The sequence below is a fragment of the Nicotiana tomentosiformis genome, chromosome 3 (genome assembly GCF_000390325.3).
Source record: "Nicotiana tomentosiformis chromosome 3, ASM39032v3, whole genome shotgun sequence".
NCBI classification, from domain to species: Eukaryota; Viridiplantae; Streptophyta; class Magnoliopsida; order Solanales; family Solanaceae; genus Nicotiana; species Nicotiana tomentosiformis.
The window spans coordinates 38,130,220-38,149,337 of NC_090814.1; the positions used below are offsets into that span (position 1 = coordinate 38,130,220).

The window sequence follows — 19,118 nt, forward strand, 5'->3', positions numbered from 1 at the left end:
TGAACCTGCACGCATGCAATGCAGCATCCCCAGAAAAAGGGACGTCAGTACAAAATGATGTACCGTGTATGCAAGATAATAAAATAACTAAAAACTGAAATGTCATTCTCTGAAACTAGAGTGTTTTGAAAAGAAGGTTCAGAGGGGTTAAAAGACAACCCTCGAGTAATTTGTGTGTGATTGTGTATAGCCAAGACTCGATAGGAAAATGTGATGGCGGTGTTTAAAGCAGTAACAAGTAATTGTGATGAGTCAGTGATGATATTAAGAATAAAGTAGGTAAACACATATTTATAGACATGTAAACATATAATAAAGTGTCAAGCAAATAGAACAAAGCAGGTAAACACATATTTGCATATGTAAACACATAATAAAGTGTCAACCAAAATAGAACATGAACAAACATCCCCAAGTTTTAAAGTCTAGACTAAGTATGCTAAGGTCGGACCTAAGTGCAAAGTCTCCAGCAGAGTCGTCATGTTGTTGCACCCTATTTTGCACATGTCAAAACAAAATACAACTTGTGATTTCCCTGAAGTTGATAAAAGAAGAGTCACCACCTAATATTTAAAGGTATACTAGGGTACCTATAAGTTTATGAAGATCATTATCCTAGTTGTCTGCTAAACTAGTGAGAATCCGGGTAAGGGTTCTAATTATTCTAAGGGGAAGGTATTAGGCATCCCTTAAAATCTACCTGAGGTAGTTCCTTAAACTTATGCTAGGTGCGCGGAAAGAAATATTTATATTCTAGTGGTTCACTGATTAATGTGGCTAAATGGGCTTCTATGAAAGTCTTGAATAAATGAAGTGAAAAACATTTTATTATTGTTTGAAAACTCATTTTTTGCTTTGAGAAGAAAATATATGTCCCTTTACAAATGGTAGTATTTGCTTAAAACCTTTGTAATATATTTTGCAAAAATAAGAAAATGCATCTATGTTATATATCAAAACTAGTATACCTTATCTGTTCATTTGAAAGCTGTTTTGGCATAAAATCGATGCATTTTTGCAAAGGGTTGTTTGGCTTAGTTTTGGTAAAATCGAATCCGGCTATGTGTGGAGCACTTACTTCTTTTTGCTTAAAGTAGTCCAGATATTTAGTTGCCTGAGTGACTTATTTAAAACATTCAAAGGGGGGTGTTCTTGCTTAAGCTTATTATAACCTTGTAAATGCCTAAAATAAGTAAAACTCACTAGACTAGGTATGCAAACGAAAGAGACATTAGTTGATAAACTATTAGTTTAAAAAATGTCCAGATTCCGAAATATGTTGAGATTATTAAATCGAGTAATATTTACGAGTATAGTTATCATTTACCTTATTAGATTTGGTTTACCTTGAGTCTATCCTAAATAATCAAAGTGAAAATAAATATCCAATATCAATATTAGTCCCACAAAGGCATAAACAAAGAACAAGACAATAATAATAGTAATAATAATTTCAGATGAAGGAGAAGGGGGTGGACTCTCATTTTTGGGCTGACAGTTGGTCAGGCCCAGCTAAACTCAAAATGTAACAAGCTTCAACAGACGACAAGGAGGCAGCCCAGTTCATCGAACTTGGGCGTGAGTTCTCAATGAACTTAGAAGGTCCTGTATTCATGAAAAAAAAAAAGAATCAATTAGTATGTGCCAATAAAAGTGAAGTAGAATAAGTTTACAATAAACATGATCTAGAGTCAATATAACAGAGCTAAAATTTTCTTTTGTATTAATCCCCTGAAGATTAATGGAAGTCAGCAATTATGGGCTTAGGCTGAACCATACTTACTTATAAGGTTCCCTTATGGACCCCTAACACTTCAGAGTTCACAAGGGTCTCTTCGACCCCGAGCAGTGCTTGTTCCAGGGAGAGGTTCCTTAACAGTAAAGTCAAGCCCACACCAAAATACCCTTGAGCACTGAACCTTACTCTTCCACAGAGGTTTAAATGCAAATGAAATCTCGATCTAACAGTCAACTATTACAGATGCCTAGCCAGTTTCACATAACCAACATGAAACAAACCGGTACAGATACAGTAGGTCCATTATTATGACACATTTCAGAAATTCAATCTTACAAAGACACCAATAACTTCGAATTAACAACATCAAGTAGTTAACAAAAAACAAACACACTGCACTCATTCACTGTACTTTATCAGAGGTTTAGTGCTTCATAAGGATCCCATTAAAAAAAGTTTCTTTAAACATGTGTAGACTACTAAAGCAAGTGACACGATACCAGAACAATTTCAAGGCAATCATTCAACACAAACAAAATGCATAGTTGTAGACTTCATTACATTTTAACAGTAAGAATCCATGGGAGCATTAAACATGAATAGGATGGTCAATTTCCAGTCTCACTATTTATATCCTATAGGCATGACATCTGACATAATAATAAATATTTAACAACATTTAGTTAAACTTCTATGATACCAAAATCAACACTACTCAAATCACATCAGTGAAAATGAAACGATCCGATCGGTCATTTTGTGTATTTGTGCCCCGTTTTCCCTTTTGATGTTTTACACATGTGTAATTTTAGTTTTATATCTTACGGGGTTGATTGGTTTCGTTCTAGGAAGAGTTTGGGTGGATTTGGACCCTTAAGTTCTTGGCTTAGAAGCCTAAGTTAGAAATGTTGACCAAACTTTAACTTTTGTGAAAACTACTTCGGAACATTGTTTTGATGGCTCCAATAGCTTCGTATCATAATTTTACACTTGGGTGTATGCCCGAAATCGAATTCAAAGGTCCGAAGGTTGATTTGTGTTGTTCAATGTCACCGCACCACCGGATCATGTGGTGAGAGCACCTAAGAAACAAAAGAGGGTTGTTGGTCCCAATGAGCCAGATTATTTGATTTGTAAGAAGTGCCACTTGGGGATATGTTGGATGACTCTTGAAATATATTATGGTTGTGAAATGAGGGGGTACACGAAGAACAAATGCCCTAGGTTGGATGCACCTAGCCCGGTTTGCCCGATATGTGGGCGGGAACATTTGGCGTCATGTTGTGAGTATGCTCAGGAGCGTGTTAGGGGTGGTAGGCTTGGGAAATCCCAAAAGCCCATACAGAAAGCTGGTACAGAGATTGTTAATCCCGTCACGGAGTCTTGGAGAAAGGATAAGGGGGATGCTTATGATGTATGCAAAAAGGGTAAATATTAGGTCAGTGGGGCGAGTCAGTTTAGTGGACCTCATACTCATTGCGTGAAGTGTAGGAGATGTCATTCGGGGGTATGTCACTATGGTACTAATGTATGTTATGGATGTGGAGTCGAGGGGCATCAGTTAAGGCACTACCTGATCAACCTAAAGTCACCAAGTAAGTCACTCCTTAGTACATCACCATGTATGAACACCACATAATTCTCCTTGTTGTATATGTGCATCTATATTGAAGACCCTACATAAATATGGTCTTAACAAGAAACCGAATCACAAAACATTGTATGTACCTACTCTTTGAATGAGATGCATTATTCGTGAAGCCTTTTTATCACAATTCTCTTATCTACAACCTCTTGAGGAATTGAGTTCTATAATGATTTCCTTGAATTGGGTTATAACCCTAGGTTAATACTTCCCACTTGCTTCCCTAAATTCTCAACAAAGGACTGTACTTAATGAATTTCTTATAGAACCTTGTGATTTAAATTGACAACACCTGCTCACTTGTACTTGTGCACACACTATCATAATGTTTATATATAGGGTATCGAATCTAATGTGAGGCAGCCTAGTGCCGAAATCTTTCTTGAGCCACTCTCTTTCTCGTGTGCACATGACTCATATAGTTTGAATAGTCACTTTAATCCCTTTGTGAGCATTATCATAAACCCTTTTCATTGTCTAGTAACATAAGAGCATATCTCAGCACCTATCATATGTGTACATGTTAATTGAAATGGTCACTTGTCCGCATAAAGATTCTCAAAAATTTGGATTTTACACAAGTTCGTCATAGGAAGATCTTATATCTGCCCATCTCAGTATGACTTTCAATCCACCTAGATCATACCTCAGTAAGTAACTCACTTTGCTCCTAGTATTGTAGTTGCCCATGACGTGGCCTGGTATTGTAGTTTGAGAGTTATTATAGCAGAAACATGTCTAGCTCATAACAAATGTTCATTTTCTCTTTACATCTCTACAACATGTATTAACTGTGTTCCTTAGTTAGTATTGTGCTACTTTCTTGACATTTGTTGGATAACCATGAGAGATCGCATCCTTCCATATGTTACTGCAACACTTCCTTTTTCATAAGGTTCCTTAATAGGCTCTCCATCAAGACCGAATACACTTTTGGGGTTATCATAGTATCATGTCTGCTCCTCATGTTTTCCCATCCTCCGGTAGCATATGGGTACTTTCAAGTCATAAAAAAAAATCCATGGCGAACTCATTATGAACATTCGCAAAACCCTCCATGATTATTTCATAGTATCTCCCTGGGTTCCGTCATCTCTAACCATTCGGCTTCTAGAATCCTTTACTATGCCATTGTCATGTGCGGAGAGTTTACTATCCTCAATATTATGCATGCCTTAATACCAATATTAAGATGTCCTAGATACATGGTTTCACTCGTGAAAGGTTGAAATTAGATGTTTCGGATTTTTAGGCCCCTATCATAAACATATTTAGTTTGAGGGTTAAGCCAATCGTATCTCTAGTCCTCTGGTATAGGATCAACTATCGGGAGGGTGGTAAGCTACCAGAATAATAATAATAATCTCACAAGTGATCAACCTCTTTTTCAACCTCGTGGGCTTGTGGCATAGGTTCCTTGTGTCAGTTACTGTTGAGGGCGTAATGCAACTTCATGTATTTTTGAAATCTCTATAATATTCATGGTGCAAGAATATTCTCATTCTGAGCTAAACTGATTTTTCCTACACTCAAGGAGGCAACCGATGTCACGTACTTGGCTATTTCTCTTTAAGGCTAACAATTGCCGAACAAGGCACATAAGGAGTGAACAACTGTTGCTATCACTTTCATAACTCATCATCTTCCCAGAATAACTGATGCTAATGTTTTATCCTCCTGATCATGCCTCACATATATCATATGTCTAAAATAACTCACTTGTTATACATCTTAGGATCATGTACATAGTTCCCATATTATTATTGTACACTAGTAACTCTATGCATCGTTTGTTGAATCGATGATGTCATCACAATGATTAACCATGGCAGCACTATGGGTGGTCAACCTCATGTCTCTTAGAATATAACCTCCTGAAATGCCATGCTCAACACCTTGGTGGATTCATGAACAATTCTAGCTCAAACTTGAACCTCATTGTTCCTATTTGTAGTAGACCTCTAGAGAGTTGTAGTTTCTCACATGTCAAAGAAGAAGAATCATCCCATGATCGAACATATTGGGTAGGAACTCTATGGTCATATTCATTCAGTCACATCATAGTATAAGGAGGAGATGGGGTTGAAGGTCGCCAAGGTTCCACTTCGGGTGTTCGTCATAGAGATTTAGAGTTGAAGAAAGTGAGCGGGTTATTCTTCAGATTTTCTCCATGAAGATATTATGTGAATTGTTAATAAAGGTAAAATAAGTGTAGTGAACATTGTGCCTTATGGAATCTTGAGGGAAATTGGCCGAGCTATGCGTATGGTGTCCCCCATCATTGTTCTCCATGCACCCGGTGTTTCATGTGTCTATGTCAAAGAAGGTAGTTGGGAATCACTTGTCTATCATCCCGGAAAAGCTATGGAAGGTGAAGTTAATGGGTAATTGGCTTATGAGAGGTACCTAATGGTCATCCTTGTTAGATAAGTACGGAAGTTGAGAGTACCTCCGTCAAAGTGCTATGGCTAAGTCTATGAGTCGAGGAGGTCTCCTCGATGGCCAAGAGTGTTGTGGAAAGAAAATATTCTCACTTGTTTGTATAGCTAGATGGCCATGGTTCAAAAGGTACTTTCGATGTGTTATGATTTAAAAATGTGCAGTTCATACCAAGGTACCATGTTTGATAATGTAATGCTGGTTATGTTGAGATCAGTGTTATTGATATATATATTGTGATGCCTTGTTGAGTTATGGATGTGTTGTTAGGATGGTTTTGGTGTTACCCTGGCAGGTGGTTAGGCCCAATTACAGAGGAGACACTGCCAAAATTTCTGGATATTTGGAAGTTAGTGAAATTTGGAGGATTGCGATATGTTAAGGAAGAGATGAATTATGTTGGTTGATTTGGACGGACTCTACTCCTCAGTCGAGGATGAATGATCCTAAGTGGGGTAGAATGTAAGGCCCCATAAATTTTCCAATAAATTTGAGGTTTTGTGGTGCCGAGGTAGACTTACGTGTTTGAGCAAGCCTGCCGCGGTACAGACTTTGTTTTGGGTTGAAGAATGCACAAAGGAGTTGATGGAATTTTTTGGCTAAAGAAGGCGGTTCTGCGGTAAGTTTCACGATCGCAGAACCATTTCGCGGGCCGCATAATCATCGCAGAGTTGAGAAGAGAGGTTTTTGAATTTTGAAGGTTGTTCTGCGGTCCATTATTTGATCGCATAGTTGTTTCGCGGTCCGCACATCTGTCGCAGATTTGGCCTGAAGAATTTTGGAGAGTGATTCTGCGGTCCACTCTGCAGCCACATAAGTGGTCTGCGGATCGCAGACCTATCGTAGACCGGTCCAGACCAGCCTAGTTCTTGGCATCGTTTTCGCGGTCCATTTTGCAGGCCGCATATCTATTCTGCGGTCCATTGTGCGACCGAAGACCTGAGTTCGGAGGGTCCATTTTTCTATTTTTATAACCCGACCCCATTTTGATGAATAGCCTTAGAGGCTCATTTTGAAGCGATTGTCTGATGATTTTAGAGAGAGGTAAGAATATTTTAGAGAGAGAAGGAGGAAATCTAGCATTCTAATCACATATTCTTGCACCAATCTTCAAGAATCAAAGAAGCCAATCACTAGATTATCATCTATCCGGGTAAGTCCTACTCCTAAGCTTTCATGCAAGAGGTTATGAGTTCAAGTATATTGTGGGGTTAGAAATAGGCCATGCATGTGACAATAGGTTGTAGTATGTGGGGTTAATGAACCATTTTGGTTAGTTTCTTGATGAAATTGGTTGAGGGAGGAATGTATTACCATTGTAGAGCTATGTAGTCTATTTGTATACTAGGTGGTTGACAAAATTCCTAAGAGAGTTACACCATGGGAATCTTTCTAGTTATTAACCAATTTTCGCTATCTTCCTATAGATTGTTATTGCTAGAAGTGTTGGGGTATTGTAGTAATTTAAGGATAGCTCAAAGAAAGGTATGTTGGCTAAACCACTCTCTTATAATTAAATTCCATGATGTTCCCATAAGTTTCAAGTATGGTTTATGTGTTAAAGCATTATAACTTCAATTCATGTTTCAAATGAAAGTCCATTATGCATAACATGGAAAGAATACTCAATGCGTCTAGAACTCCTATGGCTCATATATATACTTAAGGCCTTGATTTCGAATATTCATATTGTAGATAATCTATAAAGATGCTTGAAAGTGAATGAAGTGAGTTGGAGATATAAAGTGTGGCCAACGTACCAAGAATGAAAATTATACTTGTGGCCAATGATGCCAAGAAAATGAAATGATGTGAGAAAGGTTATGAAATGAGCCTTGATTCAACTGTTCCAAATTGACTTCAAAAATAGATGTGCCTAAAAATTTATGTACTCAAGTCATGACCAAATGTGGCCGTTTTAACTAATGTTATACTTTTTAAGTATTTCCAAAGTGTTTTGATCTTTTATATATTTATGAGTTCAAATTGTGTATTGCCCTTTTTGGGAAAAGGTATTTCAAGAATAAATGATGTGTTAAAGATTTTCTATTGTGAATTAATTATGTTACCCCTTTTTGGGAAGAAAACCTTGTATGAAATCAATGTGATCAAACACTTATTTCTCATATGATTAAACCTTATGAACTTACTCTTGCTAAGGCCAAAGGTGCCGAACGGTTGATTGGAAGAGAACTCCTTGTACAAACTATTATCGTTTTGGGAATCTAAATTGTGGGATTGCGATTACACCTGCACCCGCATACATTGGGGTGAGGTGGCAGGGCCTCTTTATGTAGAGTTTTGGTATTGTGATTACACCTCCACCTGCATACATTGGGGTGAGGCGGTAGGACCGCTTTGTGTAGAACTATGGTATTGTGATTACACCTCCACCCGCACAGATTGGGGTGAGGCGGCAGGGCCACTTTGTGTAGACTATTGGTATTGTGATTACACCTCCACCCCCCACACATAGGGGTGAGGCGGCAGGGCTGCTTTGTGTAGAGTTATGGTATTGTGATTACACCTCCACCCGTATACATTAGAGTGAGGCAGCAGGGCTGCTTTGTGTAGAGTTTATGGTATTGTGATTGCACCTCCACCCGCATACATTGGGGTCAGGCGACAGGGCTGCTTTGTGTAGAACTGTGGTATTGTGATTACACCTCCACCCGCACACATTGAGATGAGGCGGCAGGGCCGCTTTGTGTAGATTTATGGTATTGTGATTACACCTCCACCCGCATACATTGGGGTAAGGCGGCAGGGCCGCTTTGTGTAGAGTATTGGTATTGTGATTACACCTCCACCCACCACACATAGGGGTGAGGTGGCAGGGCCACTTTGTGTAGAGTTGTGGTATTATGATTATATCTCCACGTGCATACATTGAAGTGATGTGGCAGGGCTGCTTTGTGTAGAGTTTATGGTATTGTGATTGCACCTCTACCCGCATATATTGGGATGAGGCGGCAGGGCTGCGTTGTGTAGAACTATGGTATTGTGATTACACCTCCACCCGCACACATTGGGGGGAGGCGGCAGAGCCGCTTTGTGTAGAGTTGTGGTATTGTTATTATACCTCCACCCCCCACACATTGGGGTGAGGCGGTAGGGCCACTTTGTGTAGAGTTGTGGTATTGTGATTACACCTTCACCCGCATACATTGGAGTGAGGCGGCAGGGCTGTTTTGTGTAGAGTTTATGGTATTGTGATTGCACCTCCACCCGCATACATTGGGGTAAGGCACAGGGCTGCTTTGTGTAGAACTGTGGTATTGTGATTACACCTCCACCCACACACATTGGGGTGAGGCGGCAGGGCCGCTTTGTGTAGAGTTATGGTATTGTGATTACACTTCTACTCGCATACATTGGGGTGAGGCAGTATGGCCGCTTTGTGTAGAGTTTATGGTATTTTGATTGCACCTCCACCCGCATACATTGTGGTAAGGCGGCAGGGCCGCTTTGTGTAAAGGTTGTTACAGAGGATCCCCGATTTAAAATTTAAAAATGTTACTGGAAGCTCTTTATAAATTTGCTTTGACTTTAACAGCTATCTAAGCCCGTTATTTGTTACCATGATTTATCATATCCATGTTGTATTTCCAAGTCCTTGAATAGGTGTTTTGGTTTTCATACTAGTACTATTCCATATGTACTAACGTCCCTTTTGCTGAGGGCGCTGCATCTTCAATAGATGTAGGTGGTTCGTCAGTGGGCGGTTTTGATCCTCGATAGCAGTTACTCCCTATTCAGCAGGTTTTGGTGAGCCCTACTATGTTTCGGGCTTTATGTCATTTGACGTCGTATTTTGTGCTTTGAGGTATAGCTGGGGCCTTATCGCCGACACTTACATTCTTCACTCTGTTATACTTAGAGGCTCCGTAGATAGGTTGTGGGTGGTGTCTGATGTTGGGAATGGAACTAGAAGTGTTGGTATTTGGCAAACCTATTTTTCATCATATCTATAAACTTGTAATATTTTGGAAACCGTAAATGAATATTCTTTGAATAATGGAAAAAGAATGTGGAACACTTGACTCTTCTCATGTCTATCACTTGTACTGATTCTTATATTGTTAATGGGCAAGGTTGGGTAGAAGGCATCTAGCAGACTTGCTCGGCCGAGTTATCTCGGTTGAGCGCTGGTCGCGCTCCCTAAGGTCGGGGCGTGACACTCGTGACACCGGATTTTGGGGATTTAGAATTTGTTCTTGGTTAAATTTCTCTTATTATATTCGGATTTATATTTCAACCACGTTCGAACATTTATGATAATGTCCGTATTTTGCTATGAAAATAAAATGATTCTGCTTATTTATTTCACTAACAGCAGCGTTGGGCGCCATCACTGCCTATGGTAGGAAATGTGTCGTGATAGGTTACTAGTTGACCAAATCATTTATATAATTAGTATGCTCCCGCAATACTACCCGCCTATTAATGGTAGGCTAGAGGTACGTGTTTTTGGCCATATTTTACCTATTATCGATTGCACTTTTGAGCTAAAATATGAAGAATTTATACTTAGCTTGTTATGAAAATTTTATTTTGTAGGTGTTGATTTTGACTAAGATGAATTTATGAAGCTAAAATGGATAATACAAAATTAAGAAGTCTGAGTAAGAAGTTCACGAAATTAAACCGAAATTGAGTTTAGGGGTCAAGGACGGAAAGCGCATGTGAAAAATAAAAGAAAACCGCTCAAGGCCAAGTAAATGACCTATCACGGCATGGAAGATGTTTTGCCAGAGGAGGTGGCAAGGTTTTTGTGCATCGGTAATGTGGGTAACAAATTCGTAGTAATATCACAACTAATAGTGATAGTATATAAATAAAATCTTGAAAAAAGGCCAACCTTCTGAAGAATTAAGCTAGCACGTCGTGTGTTATGTCATGCGTGATGAGGTAGCAAGCAAAATTGCCATCAGATGGGCTTTTGATGCAGCAGCTGGAAGGGCACGACCACATCGTGTAAGACATCGTGAAGCATGCGTGGCAGGTATAGTTTGGTTGTTTGTAATTTGTCTCCGGCCATTAAAGATATTTCAGTCCATGACTATTTATAGGCAGTACAAATACACTAAAAAATATATTGTTGAAGGGACTTTTGCACTATAGAAGATTTAGAGAGCATTGGAAGCTTTCAAGATACAAGGATTCATAAACCATTCACCAATTAAATATGGATTGTAAAGTGATTGCATTATTTTTTAGTTCTCAAAATTTATCTATGATGACTTCCCCAACTGCTATGGAGTAGTTTTTCCTTAATGTTTTGACAGACATGGTGTTATGATTGTTAATTTAGGAATTTAATTCTTGTTAATTGTATGATTATTTGATGGGATTTTTAATTATATCGTGAAGTTACTTATTTTTTTATTTAATCGAAAGATGAGTAATCTAATAAATATTTTTGCATCGTATATTCTAGTTTCAATTCATGATTCTTCTAAGTAATTGCAAGAGCCTCTTAAATTGTTAATTGAGCTAGAAAATAAGAAAATATTCGTGAGAAGTTTCCTTTGAGATTAAAACTATCAATGTTTCATAGAAAATGGTCATAGAGCTTTAGATTAGCTTACTTTTTGAAATTAAAGTTTATTCAAAAGAAGAACTTTAACTTTGAGGATAATATGATGAACTAGTGAATTCATGAAAATCAATAGTATTTTAGAAGTGAACTAAAACTAAGAATTGTATCCTAAAATAGTTATCTTGTACATGTCTCATCAATTGCCTTTATTTATCCCATTGACAATTATTTCATTGCTCATCTTTTAGTTTTCTGTGATTAGTCTGACTAGTTTAAAATTTTAGTATAGTACTTGTGGTTTTTAACTATCTCAACTCACGGTATTATTCATCCTGAATAACGTTGATCTAATAATTACTTGAATATTGTTTAACCCAATCTCTGTGAAAACGATACATAAACTATACTATATTTAACGATATTGCCGGTCGTTTTGAGTATTTTAGCCTCAATCCCTTATTTATTACCTCCTCTATGTTATAATGTGGTTATGTGACTTGCCGGAGTATTTGGTTTTGGTTTCGGGTGAGTTTTGGAGTGAAATGGGATATATAGTCCCTAAGTTGGAGTTTTAAGTTGAAAGAGTTGACCATAGTTTGACTTTTGTGTATACGACTCCGGAATGGAGATTTTACGGTTCCATTAGTTCTGTATGATAATTTTGGACTTAGGAGCATGTCTGGATGTTGATTTGGAGGTCCGTAGGTCGTTTCTGCTTGAATTGGCAAACGTTAGAAAGTTGAAGGTTTGGAAGGTTGGAAAGTTTGACAGAGAGTTGACTTTATTGATATCGGGGTCGGATTCTGATTCCGGAAGTTGGAATAGGTTCGTCATGTCATTTATGACTTGTGTGCAAATTTAAAGTCAATTGGAGTTGTTTTGGTATTAATCAACATTAGTTTTGGAATTCAGAAGTTCATAGTTTCAATAGGTTTGAATTGGGTTGCGATTCATAGAATCGATGTTGTTTGATGTGATTTTTGGCCTCGAGTAGGGCCGTTATGTGTTTTGGAACTTGTTACTATATTCGGACGGGGTCCCGGGGGACCCCAGGGGCCCCGGTGCGATTCGGATTGAATCCGGAACAAGTTTGGACTTGTGAAAATTTCGAAGCAGTGCTGCTGCTGGTGCAATCGCACCTGCGCATTTTGGGTCGCAGGTGTGGCACCGCAGAAGCGACGCTAGAGCTGCATAAGAGATTTTGGTCTCGCCCAACTGGGACCGCAGATGCGGTCAACGGCGCGTAGGTGTATCTCCGCAGGCGCAGACTTTTCTTCCGCAGAAGCGGAATTTGGGAAGGGCCTTGGGGCTGGACAGCAGGTGCGGTCGATATCTCCGCAGAAGCGCTAAGGGTTTCAAGGTGCGACCTTCTGGGCTTAAGTTGGAACCGCACCTGCGATGTTTTTTTCGCAGGTGCGGCGTCGCAGATGCGACTGAGTTCCCGCAAAAGCGAAATTTCTAGGCAGAAATAGGGATTTTTCGAGGGTTTGATCTCATTTTTATTTTTGGACATAGAGAGCTCGGTTGGTGGCGATATTTCAAGTGTTTTAAAGAAAATCATTGGGGTAAGTGATTCTACCTCAGATTTGGCTATATTTCACAAATTCATAGTTATTTTCATCATTGAATTAGTGATTTGAGTTAGAAATTTGGAGAAATTGTGAAAACTTCTTAGGCTAAATTTTGGGGATTTGAAAGACGAGTTGAGGTCAGATTTGAGTAATTCTTGTAGAGTTGGACTCGTTATCGAATGGGTGTTAGGATTTTATAATTTTGGTCGGGTTCCAAGATGCGGGCCCAAGTTGACTTTTTGAGTTGACTTTTTGTTTCGTTGTAAAAATTGAAACTTTAATGTTCGAAATAGTTTTCTATAGTTTATATTTATTGTATGAATTTGTTTTGGCTAGATTCGAGCTGTTCGGAGTTGGATAATCAAGGGAAAGGCCTACTAGTGGATTGAGTTAGCGTATTTTGAGGTAACTGTCTTGCCTAACTTTGTGTGGGGAAAATTATCCCTAAGTATTGGTGTTGGGTTGTGTTAATTGTGATATGTGAAAGCCGTGTACGCAAGGTGACGAGTGTGTACAAGAGCTAAATGTGGGAATTTGTCACGTCCCATCCTCGGGAAGTGCGACCGGCGCTTAACCGAGTGAACCCGATCGAGCAAGCATGTTAGATACTTTCTACCCAATTAACCCATGATCAAGAAGAGACGTGATTTCATTAAATATATAGTAGGAATCTTATTCATACAATCCTAAATCATTTCATTAATCATTGCACTTTTAAGCCCCAAAATACACATTTCTTAAAGTTCAAGTGGAACAAGTGATCAACACAACATGATTTGTTTAGCATTCCCAACACCCTTATACAACCCACATAGTGTCTACGGAGCCTCTAAAGATACAAAAGAGAGTAAAGATGGTGTCGGCAACAAGGCCCCGTCTATACCTCAAAAAATGACCATAATATAAACAAAAGGTACAATACATGACCCCGGAATGAAATGGGGCTCACCGAGTCCGCTGAGAAGAGGATGCATCACTATCTGTGATCTGCACTGTCTGCTATGTAACCACCTGCATCCATTTAAAGATGCATCGCCCCCGACAAAAGGGACGTTAGTACCGTCGAATAGCACTAGTATGTATAGCTAAACACCAACTCAATAGAATGAATAATAAGACAAGAGGAACAGTCAAGAATTTAATAAGGGCTTCAAATAAATAATAAAACAACAAGTTAAGGATCATATACATTTTCAAGACAATTTCCATATTACTAGGTTGGGTGACCTTTAGTACCGATGTTCCACAATTCACAATACCTCTGTGTTCTTACACGGAGTCCGATCTCGACTAGGCCACCTCATTTGAGACATTACTACAATTTCATTATAACTTTCTACCATAGTACCACCATGTGTGCGGCATGACATCCGATCACGGCCCGATTGGCTAGGCCATCTCATTTGAGACATTACCACAATTTCATTCACAATATCACCGTGTTCTTACACGGAGTCCGATATCGGCCAGATCGACTAGGCCATCTCATTTGAGATATTACCATAATTTCATCAGTCAATCATCTCACATCATACTTCTTAACAATTACAAAGTCATTCTTGGCACTTGGCCGTATTCCATAGTTCCAGACCCCTCAACAACAATAAGGCTTCCAATCAAGACATTAAATTCACATACGAGCAATTTGGGAATCTTAGGCACATAGAGGCTTTTCATACAATTTGACATAACAACCTTTATTTTGATCTTGACATGAAGTCTTAATATTTCTACCACATATCCCACATTTTTGAACACATCCTCAACAACAAGATAACATGATGGAGCATTTAGAATAAATATTGAAGTTACATCCTTCAACATAAACACATTTGAAATTGCCAATTCTATAATGATCAAGGGCTTACTCCAATTACATGATTACCGTGGGGTTCGATTCTAAGAAGAAGGGAGTTTAGCCAACATACCTTAATTGAGCTTCTTAAAACTCTAAGACGTTCCGGAATATTAGCAACTTCAATCTATTTTAGCAATATAACAAAATTGAACCAAAAGTAGGAAGATGAACATAGTTTTAGCTCATTTGAGCATATTATCAAACACCAGGTGTGCATCAATGTTTTAAGGCTCTTTTGTGGAAGATTCCATCATTTCCCAACCCACTATCTACCATTATTAGCTCACAATCTTCCCATGTACTACAAGGATACATGCATGCAAGGTAAACACTCCCGTCCCCATGAATTACCTTACTAATGGCCTATTCTAGTTACATTTTGAAATTAAGAGTTTGGGTGATAGAATCTTACCTCTTAGGAAGAAGACCTAGGTGCCTCTCTTGATAATCTTCAAGATTTAAGTGAGAATTGAAGAACAACTTGATGAAGATCACTTCTCCCTCTAGGACCCTCTCTCTCACTCTAAAAATATCAGAAAATATGCTCAAAATGGTCATGGGGTGTGTTTTAACAAAATAGGGTCGGGTTTAAAACCCCAAAAATAAAGTTCCGGAACAGGTTATGCGATCGTATATGCGATCTCATAACCAATATGCGGACCACATATCGGTGACTAAACAGCCAAAACAACTGTCCGTGTTTGCGGTCACTATGCGGCCTGCAGACCTGTTCTGCGGTCGCATAATAAACCGTAGAACGGTTATGCGGTTGCATAGTCGACCGCAAAACTCATCCAAACTGGCCCAACAACTTCCTAACTCTGCGGTGCGGTTGCATAATGGACCACAGAAACACGTAATTCCGCCAAACATTTTCCTTTACTTTCCGATGCATTGTTCAACCCAAAAAGACCGATTTTAGCTATGTAGATTTTTTTCATGCCTTAATTGAGTTACCTTAACATGTTATATTCTTCACCATTAGTCTATCTTCATATGCTATACTTTTCTTATGTCTTACTTGTTAATTGTCTTTACATGATTAGTTGAAGTTAGTGTTTCTTCTATTCCTTATTCATTATTTAACTGTTGAGTTCTTTACTTAAAGTTGTTATTCTTGGAATATCTTATTGTTGAAATTGGTATTGAGTTATAAAGGCCATAATTTGCATTGAGACAAAGTTGTGAAGTTGTGAAATACTATTCTTATTGCGTTAATTACTTTCGGTTGTTATTGTTGAAGCTCTTGTGCACATTGTGGTTGAGACATGGGCTATTTATTGTGAAAACACTGTTATTGTTGATTTCTTTGGCAAGTTGTGATATTGGGCACTTGAGGTACGATTTGTGATACGTTGTGATATTGATACGTATGCAGTGGTATAATATTTTAGGGTTGAAACGCCTGCAATGAGATAAGGTGGGTTTGATACATGTGTTTCTAGTAGGGGAACTACTTGAAGCCACGCGGTGTGATATGGTGGGCTAAAACACAGGAATCTATTTCGGGAAAAAAATAATTTTCAAAATTAAATGCAAGGCTCTTGTAGTGATATAAGGAAAGATTGTAAAATGCTTTGTGATTTGAGACTATGAGGCGGTCCCTCGGTAGTGATTCTTGTTAATACTTTTCTATTACTTCACTTGTGTTTTGTTGTTTTGTTCCGCGTCATAGCATTCCTTGTTTTCTTTCCGTGATGCATTATTTGCCTTAGTTCAGTGTAGCTAATCTCGGTGTATTTCTTTATTATCTCATTTCTATTGCTATTATTATTTCACTGTTATATACATGTTTAACTTCTTATCTATTCTAGTAGGGCCTTGACCTGGCTTCGTCCCTATTCTACCGAGGTTAGGATTGGCACTTACTAGGTGCTGTTGTGGTGTACTCATGCTATGCTTCTGCACATCCTTTTGTGCAGATTCAGGTACCTCATACCAGTCCAGGCACCAGTGAGATGAGCCCAGTTCAAAGACTTCAAGGTATATCTATCGGCGTCCGCAGGCCTTGGAGTCACCCTCTATCTAATCTATTTCATTTTATCATCCTTTTTTAGACACTGATGTATAGGGATGTTCAGTACTATCTTATAGAGCTTGTGACTTGTATTCTCCAGATTTTGGGAAGTTGTGCTCAGTTGAGTTACAGAGTTTCTTTATATGTAAGTGGTTGAGTTATTTAAAGGTTCTTTATAAATCTTTATTTAATATTGCATGTATATTAGGCTTACCTAGACTTAGAGACTAGGTGTCATCACAACATCCTACGGAGGGAAACTGGGGTCGTGACAAGTTGGTATTAGAGCTCTAGGTTCATAGGTGTTATGAGTCACAAACAAGTTTAGTAAAGTCTCGCGGATCGGTACAGATACGTCTGTACTTATATTCGGGAGTCTATGGAACTAGAGCATTTGTCCGAGTTGCTATAGATGAGCCACTAATATCTCCAGTTGGGGGGCATGCACCTGAGACGCCTGTTACTACCCCTGCACCCCAGGAGACTCTCGCCTAGTTTTTGAGCATGTTTGGCACTCTAGCTTAGGCAGGGTTGATTCCACTTGCTCCAACCACATCTCAGGCTAGGGGAGGAGCATAGACTCCCGTAGCACATACCCCAGAATAGCGGGTCCAAGTTGACCAGGTCCCAGAGGTCATACAAGTGCAGCCGATTGTCCCAGTTCAACTCGATGTTAGGCAGCGGCATCTGAGGAGGAGTAAATCAGGCTCGAGAGGTACAAGAAGTACCATCCTCCTACTTTCAGCGGCTTAGCTTCAGAGGATGTACAGGGTTTTCTTGAGGAGTACCACCGTATCCTTGTACTATGGGTATTATGGAGTCGAGTGGGGTTGCTTTCACTATGTTCTAGCTTAAGGGAGCGGCTTACCAGTGGTGGCGAGTGTATGAGTTGGGTAGCCCGGCTGAGGCAGCTTCACTCACATGGGCTCAGTTTTCAGAGATATACATGAGGGAGTTTGTTCCCCAGAGCCTTCGGGATGTATGGCGCGCGAAGTTTGAGCAGTTGTGCTAGAGTGCTATGACTATATCAAAGTATGCTGTCAGGTTTAGCAAGTTGTCCAGATATGCAGCATCCTTAGTCGCCACAATCAGAGAGCGAGTCTGTCGATTTATCTAGGGGCTCAACCATGGTATTAGATTCAGTATGGCTTGAGAATTGGAGACTGATACCCCATACCAGCAGGTTGTAGAGATCGCTCGGATATTGGAGGGTATATGGGGCGGGGAGAGAGAGAGGAGAGGGAGGCCAAGATGCCTCGAGAATCTGGCACATATAGTAGTTCCCGTGCCCAATTACAGCTCGTCATGGTAGAGTCTATGTGAACCGTCTTGTTCATTCAACACTTCTAGCTTCCAGCAGTATTCCGGCCACTCCCAAGTCTCAGGTTGCCCATTATGCACCTCCATTGTCTAGTGCACCTCCTGCATAGGGTTCTTTCAGTGGTCAGTCCAGCCGACCAGGCTTGAGCCAGTCTTAGTAGCCACATCCTCCGAGAGCATGTTTTGAGTGTGGTGACACTCGTCATATGGTGAGGGACTTCTCCAGACTCAGGAGGGCTGCACCTCTGCAGACTACTCAAGCTTAACGTATGGGCGGGTATGGGTCGCCCTAGAGGGGGAGGCCAAGCTAGATGTTATGGCTCTTTCAACTAGGACAAAGGCGGTTGCATCCAACTCAGTTATCACAGGTATTTTTCTAGTTTGTCATAGAGATGCATGTGTCTTATTTGATCCAGGCTCCACTTATTCCTATGTATCATGTTACTTTGCTCCATATTTGGGTATATCCCGTGATTCCTTTAGTTCTCTTGTCTATGTGTCCACGCCAGTGGGAGATTCTATTATTGTTGACCGTGTGTATCAGCCATGTTTAGTTATTCTTGATGGTTTTGAGACCAGAGCTGACCTATTGTTTCTCAGTATGGTAGATTTTGATGTTAATTTGGGCATGGGCTGATTGTTGCCCTATCATACTATTCTTGATTGTTACGCCAAGATGGTGACTTTGACTGTGCCAAGTTTGCCGCAGTTGGAGTGGAAGGGTACTTTGGATTATGTTCCTAGCAGGGTGGTATCTTTCCTTAAGGCACATCAGATGGTTGGGAAGGGGTATGAGGCATATCTAGCCTTTGTGAGAGATGTAAGTGTTGATACTCCTACTGTTGAGTCAGTTCGGGTAATGAGGTATTATCCAGATATATTTTCGGTGGATCTCCCGGGCATACCGCCCAATAAGGATATCAATTTTGGTATTGATTTATTGCCTGGCACTCAGCCATTTTTGTTTCACCATATCATATGGCCCCAG

General features: G+C 39.6%; 1 long non-coding RNA gene across 1 annotated transcript in view; it reads left to right on the forward strand.

Annotated features, from left to right (window-relative positions):
* The window catches only part of LOC138908733 (uncharacterized), a 174,955-nt gene that overhangs the window by 29,517 nt on the left and 126,320 nt on the right, over nucleotides 1-19,118 (forward strand). The gene's annotated exons all lie outside the window — the stretch shown is intronic.